Raw genomic sequence first — 15,387 nt, 5'->3', positions numbered from 1 at the left:
ACAGCAATGGAGCAACTGCGAGACTGGGCCAGCTCTGATTTCATGTTCTGCCTTTTCTCATTTAATGATTACAGAATTTTTTTTCTTCTAACTTCACCTCAGAATTAACCCATGATTTCTGTTAAATTCCATTTCAAGTTATGTCCAATATTTTTCTCCCTTTTTTTAAGAGACAAGGAAAATTACATATTAAAAAAACAAAAACAAAAACAAAAAGTTTCTTAAGAAACAAGTGATTAGAACTTTGTCTTGATTCCAGGTTTTAACTCTTCAGTTATGCAACAAGTTATTTCATGGCTTCTTAGCCCAAGGTACAAGAATTATATATTAAGAATTATAAATTAATAGATTTTAAGCATCTGTGAAATTCGATGGAGAAAAATGACATTTTTATTTTCATTAATTTGTATCTGAAATTTAGTATTTCCTTCAATTATTTAAGAACATTCTGCAAAAAAAGTTCCATAGACTTCATCAAGCTACCAAAGAAGTTTATGACTCACAAAATAATTAAAAAATACTCTGTGCTACCATATTTATGTCTTGAAGATAATACAAACTAGACTGAATTTCATTATAATGGAGATGGTTTAGTATCAATTTTTATATTCAGTTGAATTTGAAAAAAGAATTTGAATTTCATATGTGATGTTAGTTGATTGTCCTGACAAAAACCAGATCCAAAATGTCAAAATAAAATACAGCAATATGTTGAGCTCAAATCCTGATATAACCAAACTTAAAAAAAAAATGATGGCAAAATGGATTTTTTTAATTCCACAAGGAAAACCATGTGGTCTGTGTCTGATTTTATATTGGAAACTAAAATCATAATAGCTCACTTTTAAATGCATTTTGGTATTTATAAAACTTTTCCTTACTTTCCCATTAAATGTGTGATCTAAATACTATTCCCATTTTGCAGATGAGAAAATAAAAGCTAAGTAGTAACATGGTCCATAATAATAGCTAGTTAATATATAAAATAGCACCTAAACCTATATATTTGGCCTCTAAGTTCATTGTTCTTTCCACCAGAGCATACTTTTCAAAGTTACTAAAAATGGCATCCATGCTATAAAAATATTGAACCTTTTTTAGTAGCATTGAATTTCATTTGCTGAACACTTCTCTTTAGTATAATACAAAGAAATGTGTTTCCCCCCCAAAAAAAATGCAATAACCCTGAGGAGATTATTAATTTTGCACATTTACAGAATAAGCTGAAAAGACTATGAAATGTGAATTAATTGTGCATAAAGACCAACCAAGATTAAACAATGTAACTCTGTGAATATAGAGAAAAAAGAGTTTTCTATTTAATTATAATGCACTTGATTATATTATTTTTTAAGGAATTGGTATAAATGAATCCAGCTATTCTATTTAGATCACTCTTTAATGAAATCTACCAAAGGGGCCATTTGATTTAGAAAGAAAAAAATGAAATTGCTTTGTAATTCAACTCAGCATTTACATATCCTATAAGGAAAATACAATTGGGCATGAAAATCCTGAGCTATTCTTGCTTATATGGCAAGAGCCATCATATCTGAAGTAGTAATTTTTGAGGTTATTTTAGAATTATTGTTATCTTAAGGTTACTTTGCAGTTAGAACTATAACTGGCTTATCATAGCATCATAGAATTATATGATCATATCCTCAGAATCTATCTAGTTCTGCCTTCTCATTTTGGAGATGAGGAAAATGAGTCCCAGAGAGGTTATTCTTTGAAAGAAAGTAGCAATATAAATTCCAAATATTTTTGTAGCTTTTAAAAATATGTTTGAAAATATTCAATGTATAAATGATTTAGGTCCTCAACCCAGTAGGACTATGATTGACTAGAATTCATAGGAAATAAAAACTAAAATCTGCTTTTTCTGATTAATTCAGAAATTAACTGCATCAATAAGTAGAGCAAATTGAATTTTTGGTTATTCAGGATTTAGTGTTTCTGTGTATCTTCAATACTTTAAAAGATCATGATTTCATTGGTAGGGATATTCCCTGCACTGAGGTTGCCCTCAAACCACTCAATACTTTACTATGCTATTCCAAGAATTACTGTAGCCCCAAACTCATTATCATATGATCAAATACCTAGTTTTGAGTCTCAATTAACTTAGCTAAACTGATGATTAGTGGACAAAGAGATTGACTTTAATCAGAAATTTGGGGGCCTGAGATATGTATTATATGTTATATAGCAGGATAAAATCTACCCATAATGGATTGGGGGTAGGGAGGAGAGAGAAAAACAAGTTTCTACTCCTCTCCTTCTATGATGTAATAGCTTCCTATTTCACCTAATTATTCTTGCCATAATCATCACTGCCAGTATAGGGTACTCCACTGCTATTCAGTTCAGTAGTTTTTGAATCTTGGCAAAAATACTGTCATTGCCATTCTTTCTCCAGTTAATTTTACAGATGAGGAAACTGATTCAAGCAAGGTTAGATTACTTGCTCAGGATCACACAGCTAGTAAGTGTCTGAGATCAGATTTGAACTGAGAAAAATGAATCTTCTGATTCCAGGCCTGATATTCTATCTTCTGTATATCACTTAACTGCCTTTCTCCACTAGTATAGCTTTCCATAATCCAGATATATCATGGTATAATGGGGCTTTGGATTATGTAGTTGATGAAAGATCAGTTTTCAATAATTTTATATATATGTATACACACATATATAATATGTATTATATATTTTTAATTTATAATAATATACTGTGCATTTTATTAAATATCTTGTGTTATATATGTATATAATAATATGTGATAAAAATTATATATTATTTATCATTATATATTATATATGTGTATGTGTTTACATATCTATAACTATATCTATATCTAACATATATCTATAGCTCTCCTCTCTATCCTCAAAGAATATATAGATATTTAATAAATAGATATATACCCAAACATATGTACATTGATGTTGTTCTCTTGGTTTGTAAAAGGTTATTTACCTCAGATACTGACCCAAAGATTTAGCTAAGTGATTTGAGAGAGAAAATTCTGATATTATTTTGTTGGCATTTGGGTTTTTTTAAAGCAAAATATAGATAAGATTCTGGATTATCTTTTATTTTTTTAAAGTTTTGTATTTTCAAAACATATGCACAGATAATTTGATAACATTGACCCTTACATATCTTTGTATTTCAGATTTTCCCCTCCTTCCTCGCCAACTCCCCTAGATGACAAGCAATCCAATATATGTTATACATGTTAAAATATATGTTAAATCCAATATATATAAACACATTTATACTGTTCTTTTGCTGCACAAGAAAAATCAAACCAAAAAAAAAAAAATGAAAGTAAATGAGTAAGAAAACAAAATGCAAGTGAACAACAACAACAACAACAAAAAATAATAATAATGTTATGCTGTGATCCATCCTCATTTCCCACAGTCTTCTCTCTGGGTGTAGATGGCTCTCTTTGTCACAGATCATTGGAAATGGCATCAATTATCTCATTGTTGGAAACAGTCATGTTCATCAGAATTGATCATTGTATAATATTGATGCTGCCACATACAATGATCTACTGATTCTGTTCATTTCACTTAGCATCAGTTCATGAAAGTCTCTCCAGGGCTCTCTAAAATCATCCTGCTGATTGTTTCTCTAGCCACTATAAAAAGAGCTGCCACAAATATTTTTGCACATGTGGGTCCCTTTCCTTTCTTTATTATCCCTTTGGAATATAGGCTCAATAGAAACACTGCTAGGTCAAAGGGTATGCAGAGTTTGACAACTTTTTGAGCATAATTCCATATTATTCTCCAGAATGTGAGAATTGTTCACAACTCTACTATCAATGTATTCGTGTCCCAGTTTTGCCTCATACTTTCCAAATTTATCATTATTTTTTCTTGTCATCTTAGCCAATCTGAGAGATGTATAGTGATATCCCAGAGATGTCTTAATTTGCATTTTTCTGATTAATAATGATTTAGAGCACCTTTTCATATAATTAGAAATGGTTTTAATTTCTTCATCTGAAAATTGTCTGTTCATATCCTTTGACCATTTATCGATTGGACAATGGCTTGAAGATTCTGAATTATCAAGACACTCAGTTGACAAGTTTTAAGTGTATCAAGATTTTCTAGTATTTCAAAAAAAAAATAATGTTTGATATTTTATTTTCTCATCTTTAATATTTTCATTTCTAACCAAGTTTTCAATTGCTTTCATAGAATTCAAAAGAATATATTAAAGGTTACTGGAGTCTTTCTCATTTTATGGATGACAAAAATGAGGCTTGTTCAAGGTCTCACACATAGTAAGTGGCAGAAGCAGGATTCAAACCCACAAACTCAGATATTCTAGTCTCAAAGCATGTTTTTTGTGGTGATTGTTTCCCTTCTTTCCTCCCCACCCATTCTAGTTTTGATGCATTAATGCTCCTACTGAAAGGAGAAGTTACAGGTGCTATTGTCTAGAGAAATCAACCTTTGATTTAGAGGTTAAAAAAATCTGCCTTCACCTCTGACCTATATATATCAAGCATTTCCTGATGAAAGGCATGTCTTTTAATCTCTCCGGAAAAGTCAATCCCTCAGAAATAAATTTGGATACTCATGTTTCCCTTACCTTACCCCAATGGGTTATTGTGAAGCTTTAGTGAGATAATGTTCATAAAGCATTTTGTAAGTATAAAATACTATGGAAATGGAAGCTGTTATAACCAGAGCTGGATGTTTCCATTTCTCATTTATAAGAATCATATCAGTACATTTGTTTTAGAAATATGCAAATGTTTTAGTCTGCCTGGGATGTGGAAAGGAGAAGAGAAAGAGAGAGAGAGAGAGACAAAGAAAAGAAGGATACAAAGACAGATAGTAAGAAAGACAAACAGAAAGAGACATACAGAGACAAAGAAACAGAGAGAAAAAGACAGAGACAGAGACACACACAGAGAGACAGAGAGAAATGAGAAAGAGACACTAAGATGGGCACAGAAAAAGAGATACAGAGACAGAAATAGAGAAAAAGATACAGAGATATAGACAGTAACAAAAAATATTCCAGGTCACTAATAACTTGCTAATTCCAAATGACACATCAATAACAAAATCATTGCAGCTTTTAAAAAAATTATTATGTGTTTTGTGCTCAAAATATGCACATTGCGGCAATTTCATCTGTGAGAACTTGAGGAAATTGTATTAATCATTATAACTGAGTACAGACCCTTTCTCAGCATGACTCATAAATATCTCTGAGGATTAAAGCTCTTTACAATAACATTAATTTAATCTATAAGAGGACTCTGAATGCAATAAATTCCATTTACAAATCTGAATGGGCAATGAAGAAGAGAAAGCAGTCCTGCAGCCTTCTATTTTTAATGGAGACCTAAAAACAATAGAGCTAAGGGAAACATGCAAAGTTTCCTCTTGCTTCAAAAAGATCATGCAATATAGTGACACTAATGAAGATCAAGTTTGCTAAGATGGATTTGCCCATGTGCTGGTTACTGCCAGAGAGATTGTTATCTTGCTAAAAAGACTATTATTGATTATTCAATTTAGTGTTCATATATTTAAATTTTATTCAGGTTGGAGTGATGTTGAAATTTGGGATTTACAATTCTAACTTGCCACTGCTCTGGTTGACAACAAAAATGTTAAAATATAATCATCTTCAAAGTATAAAATGACCATTGGAAGACTAATTTCCATTTTGTGGCTTATGGCCTCTTCTTAATATCTGATAATGTAATTATGCTTCAGAAAAGAATGAATCTTCCCTTGGTAACCTGAACTGTGTCTGGACTATCAATGAATTAAATAAAATGATATCAGATCTTGGAAAAGACTTATTTGAGAATTCTTCTTTGAAACTTTCATTGTAATTTGACTTATTGTGCAGTGGGACAAAACTATAAGAAGTAAGGGGCTGTAGTTCATTTTTTTGTTTTACTATGGATTAATCCATCCTCAATTTCTTGAAGAGTTGTTGTCATGAACCATTCAGTATGAGGATTGTTAAAAAAAAAAAAAAAAAAAACCAAACAAACAAACAAACAAAAAAAAAAAACCTGAATGAGCACCTTGCTTGCTTAGTTCTCCTTTTCCAGATTTCACTTGAATAGGACAAGAGCAAGTTGGAAAAAGGAGACTCAGCTACTTAGGTCAACTCCAGCATTTCCTGAAAGAGCAGATCCTTATTTCCTGGCATTAGAGATCTTCCTAGCTTTCATATTTAGCTTCATTGCTGCCAAATATACAATTTGAAAGCAGTAGCCAATGTGCAAGTACAGTAAATACTTTCCCTTTTAAATTTCAGTTGTCAGTTTGCTGTTTGCATTTTACTGAATCATATTCATTTCTCTCCCACTTTTTGCTGACAAAATGTAAAGTAAAATCATGTGGGATAATGATATGATATTTGGGGGAAAAGGAGAGTTTAAGAGATTTCTTACTGTATTTGTTACATTTGATGATTAAATAATTAATATTCCAAGGTAGAGGAAAGAGGTGGCTATAAAGTAGCATTTATGGGAGAGAGGGGAGTTTGTTTTACTTAAATTTGTCTTAAAGTGCTTCTACCATTTTTTTTCAACAATGTTTCCCATTCCACCTCTATATAAAGAATTCTGGTAAAATAGACATAGAAATTTCTGTCACATTTATTAAAGAGTACTGTTTTAAACCATTATTCTGGATTTCAATGCTAAAATAGTTAAAATAGTATGTCTTATGAACATCTGAAAAGAATTAGTTTTTAATTGTTACCACAGGAATTCAGAACTACAGAATTTGGAAGCAGAAAGAGACCTTAGGAAATATCTACTTCAGTGGTTTTTAACCTGGGGTCCTGAGAATCCAAAGGGGTTTATGGATAGATTTCAAATGGTTCAAGTACATTGATGGGAAAAAAAACTTCATTTTCACTACCTTTTAACTAAATTTAGCATTTCCTTTGATCATAACTATAGGCAACAATTCATAAAAGTCCAAAGGCATCCCCAGATTGCCAAAGGTGTTTAGAACATACAAACAAGTTCAAGAGGCCTTGATCTTTGCTAAGGTCTTTCCAGATGAATAAACAAAGTTGCAGAGTTATTACCTGACTTTTCCTAAAGTATATACCTACTTAGTGGCAGAGCTGGAACAAGAATCTGAAAACTTTGATTGTTTGACTAATTGATAATTTCTACCTACTAAAAATAGAACTGTTTTTTTTTTTTTAATTTCAGGTACACACTGGCACAATACTAGATTTTGCTTGTAAAATATACTTAATGCAACTAGACTAATAGTACAAATGTACAATATTTTTTGAAGAAGTCCTGGGCAATGATCACTCAATGAACAAATAATGATTAAGGGCTAAATGGCAGGCACTGTCCTAACTTTTGGAGCTTAAACAAATAAAAAGAAAAAAAATTCTGACCAATCATTATACAATGATTTTAGAACTAAAGATTGAATTCAACATAGTTACCAAATATTTACCAATGTCTCCTTTGAGGGGGAAAAAGGAAAGAAAGAAAGAGATAAAGAAATTAAGAAACAGAAAGAAAGGAAATTTAATTAATTGTTTTCAAGGAACTTAGAATCTACTAGATATGGAATATAAAAGGGAAAGATGCAAATACACAGAGAGGCTTGTAAAATATTTCCAGAATGGAAATCTAATGATTAGGGCCAGAGATACTTTTGTCATTTATGATCATTTTACTTCCTATTTAATCCCAGTTCATAATAATAAATAATAATAGCCACAGATTTTGTTGTTGTTCAGCTATTTTTAGTTTGACTTTTCTTGACCCCTTGGGGATTTTCTTGGCAGATGACTGAACTGCTTTGTCATTTCCTTTTCCAACTCATTTTATAGATGAAGAAATAAAGGTAAACAGGGATAAGTTGCAACTAGAAAGTATCTGAGTCTGGATTTGAACTCAGGAAGATGAGACTTCCTAAATCAGGCCAGATACTCACTGTGCTGTAAAATTGCCCTATAACTACATATTAAATCCTGTTGTTTAGACACAACTCTGAGGAACACAGGAACAAAATATTTTATGCATAAATTGAAAATCAAATTGAATGACTTTTATTTTCCAAAATAGTAACAGCTTCGTTTTTAAATACTTTAAAGGCAAATTTGAAGTTGTTCACTGACAGACAATCTTCTAAATGAAATAATCTCCTGAAAGATAGTAAGGAAAAGTATTATTTATTGTAAGTGGCAAGATGAAACAATCAAGAACTAAGCTATACATCTCAGAGTGATTTACCAGTGAATTGTTAGTTCTCTTACTTGACAATATTCCTAAGGCTTTTTGCCATATTAGAAAATGCCTCATATTTTAGGGTTTCTTTTTCTCTCACCTACAAAATTCATCTTTTCTTCATGAGTTGAATTCATGAACTAACATCACAAAGGAAAAAATGAAATCCTAAACCAATATGAGGTGAGAATTTAAAATTAAAAAAAAAAAAAGAGAAAGAAAGAAAGGAAATAAAAGGAAGAAGGAAAGAAGGAATGGAGAAAAGAAGAAAGGAAGGGAAGAAAGAAAGAAGGAAGAAATAAATAAATAAATAAGATAGAAAGAAAACAAAGGAAGGAAGGGAAGGGAAGGGAAGGGAAGGGAAGGGAAGGGAAGGGAAGGGAAGGGAAGGGAAAGGAAGGGAAGGGAAGGGAAGGGAAGGGAAGGGAAGGGAAGATTCCAGAGAATCAAAAATTCACCCTTCTTTTATTTTGGTTCTATATTATAAAAACAGTAAAGGATAATTTTAGTTATAGCATTTTTCACTACTTTGCCTCCTTTTACTAATATTTCTCGTACATTATCACAGGAACTTAAGGTATTTTACAAATCCTAGTTGATTAATCTGAACAACATGCCTCTACTGAGGAAATGACAGGCACTACTGACAATGACTATTATAGCCACAAGGAGCTTTTCCTTTAATCTTGCCTGTGCCTTGGACTTCCAAATTTGTCATAAAAAAAGGGAAATAAAAGTATAGAACATGATCATTTCCAGGTTTTGTACATTGCTTTCTTCAGAAAATGACTATTTTTCACTTCTATGAATATTTTTGGGGTGTCTTTTTTTGTCATTGTAGTTGATTGAACTTTGATTTTTTTTTTTTTTTAATTCACAAGCAGCTTTTGGAAGACAATCTATATTTTACAGATGTAAGAGAAAAAGTAAGAAATATTTAGATCATTCTCATTTACAGAAGACTGCTATTGAACCTAGTATTCTATATAATTCTCAACATACAATAGTATTTGCTTATTTAATTCACTGTTTAAAATAATACTTTTTCATGAGTAGCCTAAAGAATAAAGTAGACATCTCCTTTGTGAGTGGATTATCATATTTTAATATTTTGTTACCACCACTCAAATATTAACAATAAAACAATAGCAATACTTTCCAATTTCATCTCTCATCATCCCACTCAGTCATTATCTAGTTAGCTTAGAGAGGTATGAAGTCAAATCACAGATCTATAGATTTAGAAGTAGAAGTGACTTTTGAAGCTATCTAGCACAGATCCCTTACTTTATAGATCAGAAAATTTAGAAATAGAAGCTGATATGACTAGTCTAAAATCACACAAGTAGTGCCTCAAAGATTGGGGATTTGAACTCAGGTGTTTCTACTCCTAATATTGTTCTCTTTTTACTACAATCAATGAAAATCTGATCCATTAAACCTCTTGTCCAGGCTTTTCTCTCTGAAAGTTGATTATGTCAGGGAAGTTTCCCTTCCATGAAAGTTTCTGTCAGCACTACTGAGATAGATCCTATTGTCTTATAAGTTGACTTGCACAGAAATCACTTCTAAATCTATGGAATTTTGCATAATGATAAAATGTATAGATAACTAGATCTACAAGGCAAATCTGTTCTACCAAAAATCTCACAAAATAGGAGAAAAATATAGATTCATAAATTAGCTAAAAGTGGCCCTATTCTAGACCTAGTAGAAGAGGAAGGAAGGAAGGAAGGAAGGAAGGAAGGAAGGAAGGAAGGAAGGAAGGAAGGAAGGAAGGAAGGAAGGAAGGAAGGAAGGAAGGAAGGAAGGAAGGAAGGAAGGAAGGAAGGAAGGAAGGAAGGAAGGAAGGAAGGAAGGAAGGAAGGAAAAAAAGAGGGATGGAAGGAAGGAGAGAGGAATAGAGAGAGGGAGGAAGGGAAGGAAGGAGGGAGGGAAAAAAGAGAGGGAAGAAGGGAAGTAAGGAAATAGAGTAGGGAGGAAAAGAAGGAAGGAAGGAGGGAGGGAGAGAGGGATGATCAGCTAACTTACTTCTCTGAGGAATCTAAGACAAGGAAGTAAATTTCCATCAATATACTTGACATACAACCCAGTTTTACCCCTGAAGATTCCCATTTGACTCTTCTGCATAGAGAGCCTAAGTGGATTATTTGTTAGCTAATGGGAAAATGCCTACTGACCCTACTAAATCATAGTTTGCATGAGCAGTGGAGCACTCTTCCCCACCCCCATCCCATTGATTCTGACATCCTTATTGCCCTGTTTCTATCTCCTTCATCCTAGCAAGATGAATTCCTTTAGAACAAAAGCAAACAAACAAAAAGATACTGCAAAGTATTTTTATATAATCCTGTTTTGAAAATAGACACTAAATTACTGGAAATTTGGACATTTTAATTGCATTTACATTGACAGTGGGAGGAAGGAGAAGATTATTTTTCTATAATTTGTTCTATAAATATGGATAGGAAGAGATTGAGTTAGATGAACGTCCCATCCTGACTTTAAGGATGTACTTTTCTATTACATTATCCTTTGTCAAATCACAGGTCAATATTTCCTGGGACATTAGCCTTTATTCCTTTACTTTGGGTTGTTAATTAAAAACTGTAAGTATTAAGTTTACAGATAAGGCCCCCACTCTTATCACTCTCATCTCCATACACAAAGAGTCAGAAATTTAATTGCTTTCCTTGATGGTTTCTGGAACAAACACTAAGGGAAATAGAATGGGATGGGCTTGAAGGGTTGGGGACCTGGAAGTGGGGATAACTTGAATCTAAAATCCCTTCTTAGCCTCTCTTCTATGTGTACAGTGTCATTGTCCTATTGGTCACCTTACTTGGCCAGATCCTTGAAATGACTGAGATTAAGTAAATTAGGTTCTGAACTCACAGGTTCCAGCTATAATTAAATTGTCTTTCCCATCTAACCTATCTATGCCTTTTATTCCTTACATGAATATCCAGTGTCTTTCCAATAACTCTGCTCCTCTGGAGAGATTCATTATATCTTCCCCAGCTGTGGATCATGATTGTTGTGGGGGAAAAACAAAATAAAACAATGTATTAATTGAAGACTTGTTATCACTAGTTCCATCCAAACCTAGAGTGTAGAAGATTTCTCAGGAAACTAGTTTTAGGATTCCTTTCCCTGAAACCTTTGAAGACTTCTTTTTCCTCCAGTTGTGAATTCCCCACATCCCATCCACCACTACCAGTCCCCTTATACATAAAATTATGCTTCTGAGGTCCTTAGTATCTTCTCATTTTTCTTTCTTTTAAATTGGCATTAATTTTTACTGTTTTGGTAAGCAGTCTATGATAAGACTTCATATGGATAACTTATTCTGAAATGATCTCAAGCATAGATCTGGACTCATGATTTCAGAGGTATCTGAAGCTCCCAATGAGGAATCTAGGCAGATCAGTGCTTTTTAATGCAAATTAGTGTTCTAGTTGCCTTAGACCTTTGGGAGATTGTCACATAGCCAACTGTTAGAACTTGAATTCAGATCTTACTGCTCCGAGACCAACTCTCTATCTACTATATATTTACCTTGCTGTCTCTTGATATAGTCTTACATGAGAAAATAATCATTGCATATTAAAAAGAGCCTTTGTGTACTGTTACTTTGTTTTCAGAGGAGGGGGGGGATGCTCTTACAGCATTCTCTCTCCACCCAATAAGACAATATTATGCTCTGACTGGACTTTTCATTTTCTCTAGTTTTCTCACTTCAAAGTTCAGATGAGATATTGATTCCTTCTTGATGCCTTACTAGATCCCCTCAGTTATCAGTATTCTCTCTCCAAATTGTCTCATAAAAATGAAAACATTTTGTATTTGTTTATTTTGGTGCCACTTCTATCCCCTAAGAATGTAAACTTTAAGAAGGTAGCAACTGTTTTGCTTCTTTTAATCTTCAGCCTGATCCTTATAAAAATATGAAGGGAACTAAATAACTTCTAAAAGTCCTTCTAGTTTTTCTTTTGGATCTTATAATTCTATGTAACTTAAGGAGGGCAAGAGCTTAAACCATTAGTAAGATCCTGAAAAGACATTAATTGAGTAATGAAGAAAACCAGAGAGTCTAGGTAGCACAGGTAGGACACAAGGAAAGAAACATTTATTAAGTTCAGGCACTGTTCACTTTTCAGGCAAGTTTTTGATCTTCAGAACTAGCCTGATGGAAGAGATGGGCTATGATTATATTCTTTGCAGTTGAGTAAACTGAAGCAAATAGAAGTTAAGCTTCTTGTTCGTGATCATACAGCTAGTATTTGTAACTAAATTTGTACTTGGGTTTACCTAGTCCTCTATTCTAATTACTGCACAGCTTTTTTCTTAGTTGAAGAAGGAGTTCATTCAAAGCTCACAGTTTAGCTTATGCAAAAGGAACAAAGGTTAAAAAAAAGTGTTAAATTCAGGAAAATGCAAATAAGTGAAAAATTTGGTTAGTTCTTGAGACATTTCCCTTAGAATGAGATTTTCTATTTAGTTTAGTTTATTGAGTACCTCCTATTCTTGACATATAGAAAGAAGCAACTCAGGAAGGTAAAGGAAAAGCTGACTTTAATTTTAAGTCCTGCCTTTGCTACATACTGACTGTGTGGACTTCTATATGTCACAAAATATGACAACTTTGTAAGACTATAAGTTTCAAAAAAGATGCTGTCACTGGTAACTGAATTACTCATTTGGAATTTCCTATATTGATAAAAAAAAAAAAAGTTGAAGACACCAATATTGGGAACAAATACAAATTCTAAAGGTTCTGTATTGAAGGAATTTAAACTGTGAACAAAAGTGTTATATCAGACAGAAATGATAAGAGCCAAGGAAAGAGCTAGATAAAATACTACAGGAGAATTTAAGGGAAAGAGTAAACACTTCTAATTTTGCCAGGTTAATTTGAAGTTTGATTTAAATAGTTGCTAAATCACCAAGAATATAACAAAATTGGTGTATTTTTTTCTGAAGTTCACTTATCTAAAGTCTTGAGTTGACTAGAAACCATTGCCCTATAAGGAAGTTTTGGAGGAAATGACAGAGTTTAGGCTTAGAGAAGACTTCGAAAGAAATTTGGTAATTAAGTTATTGATAGTAAGTAAACAACTTTGTAACAATTAGAGCTTCCCCAAAGTGTAACAAGCTCCTAAGAGATAATGGATTATTGTTCACTGAAAGTATTCAAAAAGCATCTGGGTGAGCATGCATTAATAATACTTTAGATAAAAGCTGGGTGGCAGAATGGATACACTGTTGACTTTGTATTTAGGAATATCTGAATTCAAATATATTCTCAAATATTTACAAGCTGTGACACTAGACATGACGTTTAGTCTCTGTTTACTGCAATTTGATCCTCTGTAAAAATGGAAATATAATGGAACCTAGCTAAGAAAATATTAATGTGAAGTAGAGATGCTGAATTGATTTAAGCAATTAGATATAATAAATAAAGTGTAACTATGGACAATCCCAACATTGTGAGGAGGCAGCAGCAGTATAGTATTTAGTAGCAGCAGCAAAAACAATAACAACAAACATTCCAGAAAAAAAGATCAAGAAAATAAAATAGTTTGTGGGGCTTTGCAAATGGCTCAGCAAAGCAAGAAAGGGAAAGAAAAAGGATAAAGAGAAAAAACATACTCAGCTGAAGGAAAAATTCCAGAGAATAGCAAGGAGATATTAGAAGATTTTCTCAAATGAGCCATGCAAAGAAATATAAGAAAGTAATGAAATGAGAAAGAAATGAAATATCTTTGGAATTGGAAATATGAAGGGGATGTTTAAGCAAAAAAAAAATGGGCACAATAAAAATAAAAATACTAGGGATTTGAGAGAAAGCAAAGAGATTAAGACATGGAAAGAATACCCAAGAAAGATCTTAATATCACTGATAATTATGATGGTGTGGTTACTGATCTGGGACCCGGCTTTTTAAACTGTGAATCACAACCCAATGTAGGATGTCATAACTGAGTGTAGAGTCACAAAATTTTGATTTCTTATCAGTAAATGTTTGATTTGTAAAAGTGTTTTACATTTATATACACCCATGGTCATGTAAAAATTTCATGGGAGAAAAGAGGTCGAGATGAAAGTTTAAGAAGTCCTGATCTAAAGCAAGAAATCCTAGAAGATAAAGTCCAGTGGGACTTAAAAAGTATTGCTGGGAATGGAGCCAAGATGGTGGAGAGGACACCCACTTTTTTCTGATCTTCTACACCCTGAACTAATTAGCAAATTCAGCTTCTGAATTAGTTCTGGATCAGCAGAATCCACTAATATTGGGAATGCAGCAAATTACCAGCAGAAGATAATTTCAAAGGTTTCCAGAAAAAAGAAAAAAAAAAAAAAAAAAAAGGTCTGTTTAGGTCAGGCACAGAGGGAGGTGACCAGGCACAGGCAGACAAAGCACAGAGGCCAGGGCACACTGTGCAGATCTAGGGTGGGGTGTAGTCTCCACTGGGTGGTGCAGACTCCTAAGCACTCTGTGGAGGACTCTACACCACTGTTGGCTAGTTTGACCTGGTTGCAAGCCAGTAAGTAGATCAGCAGAGAAGTTATAAAACATCCAAAAAAACACAAAAGGTAAATAGCGAACCCTGAAACTACATGTGAATTCTACTAAACATTTAAAGAACAATTAACTCCAATACTATATAAACTATTTGAAAAACTAAGGAATGAAGGACTCCTACCAAATCCCTTTTATGACACAGACATGGTACTGATACCAAAACCAGGTAGAACTAAAACAGAGAGAGAAAATTATAGACCAATCTTCCTAATGAATATTGATACAAAAATCTTAAAAAAATATTAACAAAGAGATTACAGAAAATCATCCCCTGGATAATATACTATGACCAAGTAGGATTTATAATAGGAATGCAGAGCTCCAATATTAAGAAAACTATAAGCATAATTAAGTATACCAATAACCAAATTAACAAAAACCATATGATTATCTCAATAGATGAAGAAAAAGCATTTGATAAAATCCAACACCCATTCGTATTAAAAACACTAGAGAGTATAGGAATAAATGGACTTTTCCTTAAAATAGTAGCATTTACTTAAAACCATCATTTTATAATGGGGGTAT

This window comes from Sminthopsis crassicaudata, chromosome 3 (genome assembly GCF_048593235.1).
Source record: "Sminthopsis crassicaudata isolate SCR6 chromosome 3, ASM4859323v1, whole genome shotgun sequence".
In the NCBI taxonomy this organism is placed as follows: domain Eukaryota; kingdom Metazoa; phylum Chordata; class Mammalia; order Dasyuromorphia; family Dasyuridae; genus Sminthopsis; species Sminthopsis crassicaudata.
The sequence above is the reverse complement of the archived record's forward strand: the minus strand, read 5'-3'. Positions refer to the sequence as shown.